Source organism: Saccopteryx leptura, chromosome 1 (assembly GCF_036850995.1).
Source record: "Saccopteryx leptura isolate mSacLep1 chromosome 1, mSacLep1_pri_phased_curated, whole genome shotgun sequence".
NCBI lineage: Eukaryota > Metazoa > Chordata > Mammalia > Chiroptera > Emballonuridae > Saccopteryx > Saccopteryx leptura.
Window position 1 is genome coordinate 4,526,187 of NC_089503.1, and position 7,806 is coordinate 4,533,992.

Consider the following 7,806-nt stretch of genomic DNA (forward strand, 5'->3'; position numbering starts at 1 on the left):
GGCTCACTTTTTCAAACATTTTTAAAAAATTTTTTGGTTATTTCTATTCTTTTATAACAATGTGGTAAAAGAGAAATGACACAAAATGTACCGTTGTAACCATTTCCAGGAGCACCGCCCCGTGCCACCGAAGTCCGTTCGCGCTGTTGGGCAGACGTCATTTATCCACGGGACTGTCTCACCTCCCCAAACTGCGAGGGTCACCAGGACACACTGGCCCCCCCGGCCCTCCCCCGGCCCCCACCGCCCGCTGCCCGCCTTTCTGGCTCTGACCCCGGCTCCCCCGGCCCCCGCCGTCCGCTGCCCGCCTCTCCGGCTCTGACCCCGGCTCCCCCGGCCCCCGCCGCCCGCTGCCCGCCTCTCCGGCTCTGACCCCAGCTCCCCCGGCCCCCGCCGCCCGCTGCCCGCCTCTCCGGCTCTGACTCCGGCTCCCCCGGCCCCCGCCGCCTGCTGCCCGCCTTTCCGGCTCTGACCCCGGCTCCCCCGGCCCCCGCCGCCTGCTGCCCGCCTCTCCGGCTCTGACTCCGGCTCCCCCGGCCCCCGCCGCCTGCTGCCCGCCTTTCCGGCTCTGACCCCGGCTCCCCCGGCCCCCGCCGCCTGCTGCCCGCCTCTCCGGCTCTGACCCCGGCTCCCCCGGCCCCCGCCGCCCGCTGCCCGCCTCTCCGGCTCTGACTCCGGCTCCCCCGGGGGCCCCAGGCGAGTGGAATCACATACACTTTGGCCGAGTCTGGCGTTTTTCAGGAAGCCCAGAGCCCTCAGGTTCATCCAGGTGGCAGTGAGTTTCAGAATTCCCTTTTTCTTTTTCTTTTTTTAAAAGGGCTCATTGACCTTCCTTTTGAAAGAACCCGATATGGTTATCGGAAATGGAAAGTTAGATTGGGCCGTAAACAGACGGTGACAGTTTAGTCAAGCACAATAAAAATACAGCAACGTTCATTTTCTACCTGGGTGTCCTGCCTGGGGGCGGGCCCTGAGCCCGGATGGATGAGTGACAGACCTCCTGACCCCAGGCCGAGGCTTTGCCCTAGACATACCCCAAGAGTCTGCAAGAGCCCGGGAAGCTGACTGCCTGCCCTCTTACCACGTGCGGCCACCCCCACTTGTCGGCTGAGACCCCGTGCCCTTGACGTGGGCTCCCTTTGCCCTAACGCGTGTTTATAGAACGCCAGGGTCTGGGGGGCGGCATTGGGGGAAATACCCAAAACAGCAAGGGTCCCTTCCACGCACCACGCAGGTTCCGCGAGGTGACACTGCGGCCCCGTCACGTTTGCTGTCTTCCCTTTCAGATGCAGGAGAACCACTGCAGGCTGGTCGATTTGGGATGAAATATTCGCGCTGTATTAATTTTATCCGTTACATCAACCATGTGAGAAATGGGTTATTATTCCCACTCCCATCTGTGGACACTGCCACCCAGACAGGGTGAATGGCTTGCCCAAGTCCACACTGCTTCTAAGTGGCAGAACCAGGAGTCAAATCCAAGGGGCGACTGATTCTAGAACTTTCTAGCCAACCCTGGAACCCCTCCCACCACGCCGTCCCAACCTCTTTTTTATTTCTCTAGGGTCGGAATCAGCCTGGTTGGACCAGCTCATCAGCTGTAACGCATTATTACAGGAACCATAGGAAGGCTATAGAAACAACAGGGGGAAAAAATCCCATCTTGCCTGACCAGGCGGTGGCGCAGTGGATAGAGCGTTGGTTGGACTGGGATGCCGAGGACGCAGGTTTGAAACACCTAGGTCGCCGGCTTGAGCGTGGAGTCGCTGGCTTGAGCATGGGATCATAGACATGACCGCACAGTCGCCGGTTTGAGCCAAGGACACTGGCTTGAGCGAGGGGTCACTTGCTCTGCTGTAGCCTCCCTCCCCCCCACCCCCATCAAGGTACATACGAGAAAGCAATCAATGAGCAACTAAGAAGACTAAGAAGCTGCAACAAAGAACTGATGCTTCTCATCTCTCTCCCTTCCTGTCAGTCTGTCTGTCTCACACACACACACACACACACACACACACACACACACACACACACACCCCATCTTTTGTCTTTGTGGTTGGCCATGTTTGAAATCCGGGCTCAGGGCTTCTTGGCGTCTCTGCAGCCATCCGCCTGTTTGTTTGCAGGACGAAGACGCTGGGCCCGCGGTCTTCCGGGAATGACTAACATCTCATGGCCTGTGTGCCCTTCCGGACTGCCCAGATGGCTTGAGTTTTCGGAATTAAAGGAACTCTAATTAATGGTGCAAATATTTGCACTCAAAGCTTCATCAAAGAAAACACAGCCTGTTGGGTTTTTTTGTTGTTGTTGTTTCTTCTTTTTTCTCAGAGTAAATAACACCGATGCCAAAACTCTTGGCAATAAACCAGAGGCGAGATGACGGACTCTAGATAAGTTTTAAAGCTATCTGTGGGTGGTGGGTTTCTACAGACAGTCCCTTCTATAATTTGACACACCTGGCGGGGTCCCTCCCCCCTGCCCTCCACCAAAGGCCGAAGTTTTTTCTATTCAGCCTTCTCCACTGAGACACCAGGCTTCCTTCAGGAGTCGATGATGAAATCCCTCCCCAGAGAAGAAGGATCGCTTCACAGGCATTTATTTACAAATAAGACAATCGGAGCTCGCAGTCTGTAATCGCCCGGGGCGATCTGCTTCTCAAGACTGGGCCTTTGTGTGGCTGCTGCGCCAACGAAAACTTAAGACAGGACCGTCTGACCAGAGGGGCTTAGCCCTGAGAACCGGTGGGAGGAGGCAAGCCTGGTGTCACTCGGGGAACTCTCCCTCAGGGGAGCAGTTCTGTCCCAAATGCTTCGCTTACCCTCGCTGTCAGTGTGGGTGGGTGGTGTGACAGTTCCCAGGGAAAGAGAACATGGGGTCAGGCTGCTCTCGGGACGCCCGCTGCCCGCCTCCTCCGCTCCCAGGGCCCTCGGCAGGGCTGCTCGAGTGTCCCTCGCAGAGCGTCCCCCGGGAAGCACATGTAGCCGCGTCAGGCGAGGTCGGTGCACAGACCGTCCTCGCCGGCGCGATGGTGCGTTTCCCAGACGCTGGGCGGAAATCTGAGAGGGGAGGGCAGAACTCGACCCCGTTTATCTCCAAAGGGCTGGGAGCCACCAGGACGCTGTGCCTGAGGTGCCCTGGGCGTGGGGCGCACAAAGCCACAGTCATCTAGGGGTGGGTGGGTGGGTGGGGTCCAGCCTGACCAGGAGTAGGCGTCCTTTGTCCTCCAAAAGCAGAGGGTGAGTCACGTCCCCAGGCCACCCTCTGCCCCATTTATGATACATTTGATTGAAGAAAACCTCACACTCAGAGCATCAACTCACGTCAGCCCTCCTGCCAGGGCCCCGCGGGCTGGCCTGCTACTCGGGTCCGCTGTGACTGTGACACGGGCCATGGCGTGGCCCCTTGTGGAAGGGTGACCCTGCCACCCACCCACCGGGCTCACATCAGAACCGGTCAGCCCTCCTGCCTCACTAAAGCACGTAGGCGGCCTTGCTGGGTGAGGGCAGACCTGGATTCCAGGCGGGAGGCTGTGGGCAGGACCGCCCACCCACGGTCTCGTCTCGGGCTTGGGACAGTGGCCGACTGTGGGCAGGACCGCCCACCCACGGTCTCGTATCGGGCTTGGGACAGTGGCCGACTGTGGGTAGGACCACCCACCCATGGTCCCGTCTTGGGCTTGGGACAGTGGCCGACTGTGGGCAGCGCGCTCCCCGGGTCTGTGTCTGTGGTCTTGGACTGTCGTGTCGTTTTGGGGGTTGAATGACCTCTTCCAGCCTCTTCTGCGCTCACAGGCAGGACCCGCCAGTGCCAGGGTTGCTTGACGGGTCTGGTGGCCCTCAGAGCTGGGTTCTGGTCCCCTCTTTTCGCTTCCACCAAAGGGATTGAGTGCCATTTCGGGCGGCGTCCCCCTCTGGACGATGCGTCCTGTCACACTCCGAGAAGCAGGGGAGGGCGGGGAGGGAATGGGACCGCCTGGGCCCCCGTCCTGGCTGTGCGGCTCACCGTGGCACCCCCCCGGCCCTCCCACACTCATCCTAGCGCAGGGGACGCCCATCCGAGGGGCAATGAGTGTGAAGTGAACCCCTGTGGGGGCACCTGGCCCAGGGCTGTGTGAGCACCCACACATCGGAGCTGTTGTGAGCTCATCCTGGTGTGCACCGCTCAGGGCGGGGCCGCCAACCGCCGGCTCCCTCCCGTTGGGTTTGAATGAGTCAGCGCAGCTGCTGTAACAAATACCACAGGCGGGCGGCTTAAACCACACACGTTTCTGTCCCCATCCAGGAGGCTTGAGGTCCGAGATCCAGGTGCTGGCTGGGCTGGTTCCTCCTGAGGCCTCCCTCCTGGGCGTGTAGACGGCCCTCCTCTCCCTGCATCCCCACAGGGCCATCTCTGTGTGTGTCTGTGTCCTGAGCTCCTCTTCTCCTGAGGCCTCTCTCCTGGGCGTGTAGACGGCCCTCCTCTCCCTGCGTCCCCACAGGGCCATCTCTGTGTGTGTCTGTGTCCTGAGCTCCTCTTCTCCTGAGGCCTCTCTCCTGGGCGTGTAGACGGCCATCCTCTCCCTGGGTCCCCACAGGGCCATCTCTGTGTGTGTCTGTGTCCTGAGCTCCTCTTCTCCTGAGGCCTCTCTCCTGGGCGTGTAGACGGCCCTCCTCTCCCTGGGTCCCCACAGGGCCATCTCTCTGTGTGTGTCTGTGTCCTGGGCTCCTCTTCTTATAAGGACACCAGTCCCATTGGGTCAGGACCATCTTAGTGACCTCCTTGTATCCTAACCACCTCTCTAAAGACCCCGTCTCCAAATACGGTCACATCGGAGGTGCTGGGGGTTAAGATTCCAACATGGGAATTTGGGGGACGAGGTTTGGCCGTAACAGGCTTTAAGGACAGGACGACTTCAGAGGCCGGGGTCTGGTCAGGTGGAGCTGACGAGGGGTGGGGAGGCACCAGCCCCCCCCAGCAGCACTGGGAGCCGACCCCCAAGGGCAAGGGGAGGGGACGGGGTGGGGCAGGGCCGGAGGGCTGGGCGGACGAGACGGCCGCCCGGTGGGGGCTGCAGCTTCAGGAGAGGGAGCGTGTCCAGGCTTCAGAGGGTGGGAGGGACACGTGGAACCAGGCCTGCGCAGAGCGGAGCGGGGTGGCGGGGGGCTGGGCCGCGGAGGCTCCGGCACGGTGTCCGAGCTCTTGACCTCAGCTGTGTGGACAGCTCGATAAACAAACAAACCCGAGCAAACTAAAACAAACAACCGGTCAACGGCCCGGGTCCTGCCGGCCAGGAGGGTTCCAACGAACCGTTCTAAAACAGCAAGCCGCCCCACCTGGTAGAGGCTGCCACCTCCTCACCGGCTTGAGGGAAGGACACGGTTCCGGGACCGGGGAGGCCGTTTGGGCAGGTTGTCCAGGAGCGCGCGGGGCCCAGAGCCGCAGCCCAAGTGGGCACCACGGCCTCACAGAGGTGCTTCTGCATGTTTCCAAGGAGCCAAAATCACCCACAAGTCTGTGTGCCAAAGGGGCCTGTAAAGCCAGTAGCCAGGGCTGCCAGGGCCACTATCACAGCAGCCCAGCCCTTGCAGGTTCGCATTGGATTTGGACAGTCGGTAAAGAAACAGCGGAGCCAAGAACTGATGGGCTGTCATCTTTAATCCTAGCTTGCACCCGGTGGGCAAGTAAAAACACACACTGGGCTCCAAAACCCAGTCACATTCAGTGCTCACAAAGCCACTGACTTATCCGAGTTTCCTAGAATCAAAGGTTTCTAGCTCACCAGCCTTATTCACCTCTGTTCCCCATTTCCTTCCTTCTCTCTACACAAACTGGCATCTCACTCAATACTCCGCCATCTTGGCTGCTTCTCCTGGCCACATGGCCTCTTTCTGCTCTCCTCTCTGCTCTCTGCTCTCTCATGCTAATCATCCCAGGAACCAAGAGAGCAAGCTCTCGTTCTGCCCCCATTTTATAGTGTAGCTTCACAACCTCTAATCTAATATACAAAATAGGCTAGCGTGCGGAGGACCCGGGTTCGATTCCTGGCCAGGGCACACAGGAGAAGCGCCCATTTGCTTCTCCACCCTTCCGCCGCGCTTTCCTCTCTGTCTCTCTCTTCCCCTCCCGCAGCCAAGGCTCCATTGGAGCAAAAAGATGGCCCGGGCACTGGGGATGGCTCCTTGGCCTCTGCCCCAGGCGCTGGAGTGGCTCTGGTCGCAACATGGCGACGCCCAGGATGGGCAGAGCATTGCTCCCTGGTGGGCAGAGCATCGCCCCATGGTGGGCGTGCCGGGTGGATCCCGGTCGGGCGCATGCGGGAGTCTGTCTGACTGTCTCTCCCTGTTTCCAGCTTCAGAAAAATGAAAAAAAAAAAATTAAAAAAATTAAAAAAAAATATATACAAAATCGGGAAGTCTCTAATACAAAGTCACTTCTCTGAGGCATGATTGGATTGTACCACCCCACATCAAAAAGGGTGGGAAAGGCTTAATCCCAAAACCAAGCCCCAGGCTACAAGGATTCTCAACACACATTAATATCACCTGGGCGACGGCCTCACATGGGCAGCGCCATTTTTAACAAAGTGAGCATAATACATTTTATCTGCCCAACAGAGCCCAACTTGCCCCTACAGGGGGATCGTGGGTCTGCCCTCAAGGGCAGCTCCCTCAGCTCAGGGTCCTCACTTCCAGCTTCTCAACCAGAGCCTGCGGCTCTCACGGACCCCACAGGAGGCCGACCTGCAGGACCCCGCAGGGAGGGTGAGATGGGCTTTGGTCATTTGGGGCAGGGGGCTGTCCAGCACCTAACTGCCCTTCCTATTGGAGGACCCCTAGGTGAAACACGGGTGGGATTGGAGCCCACTCCTATGTAAGCAGGTGGGAAATCCTCCCCTTCCATCTCCCTGGCAACTGGGCCGGGGCCATGCGACCCAGGCGTGGCCGACCAGCCGCACCCGTGAGTGGCTCAGCCTCTGGACCAGAGAGGGCAGTGCTGGGATTCTCTGAGGACAGCGTGGCACTGTCCAGTGGCTGTGGCAGCCGCGCGCGTGGCACTGTCCGGTGGCTATGGCAGCCGCGCACGGTGGCGAGGCGTCCTGCTGCGACACGGAGGGTGGGGCGCCTGTCCTTCCTGCTCACGGCTCTCCTGGGGTGCCTTCTCCTGGGGCGCCTGTCCTTCCTGCTCACGGCTCTCCCGGGGTGCCTTCATCGCCGCCTCTCCTGGGGCGCCTGTCCTTCCTGCTCACGGCTCTCCCGGGGTGCCTTCATCGCCGCCTCTCCTGGGGCGCCTGTCCTTCCTGCTCACGGCTCTCCCGGGGTGCCTTCATCGCCGCCTCTCCTGGGGCGCCTGTCCTTCCTGCTCACGGCTCTCCTGGGGTGCCTTCTCCTGGGGCGCCTGTCCTTCCTGCTCACGGCTCTCCCGGGGTGCCTTCTCCTGGGGCGCCTGTCCTTCCTGCTCACAGCTCTCCCGGGGTGCCTTCTCCTGGGGCGCCTGTCCTTCCTGCTCATGGCTCTCCCGGGGTGCCTTCTCCTGGGGCGCCTGTCCTTCCTGCTCACAGCTCTCCCGGGGTGCCTTCTCCTGGGGCGCCTGTCCTTCCTGCTCACGGCTCTCCCGGGGTGCCTTCTCCTGGGGCGCCTGTCCTTCCTGCTCACGGCTCTCCCGGGGTGCCTTCTCCTGGGGCGCCTGTCCTTCCTGCTCACGGCTCTCCCGGGGTGCCTTCTCCTGGGGCGCCTGTCCTTCCTGCTCACAGCTCTCCCGGGGTGCCTTCATCGCCGCCTCTCCTGGGGCTCTCTTCCATCGTGTCCTTTTCCAGATCGGCAGCCAGAC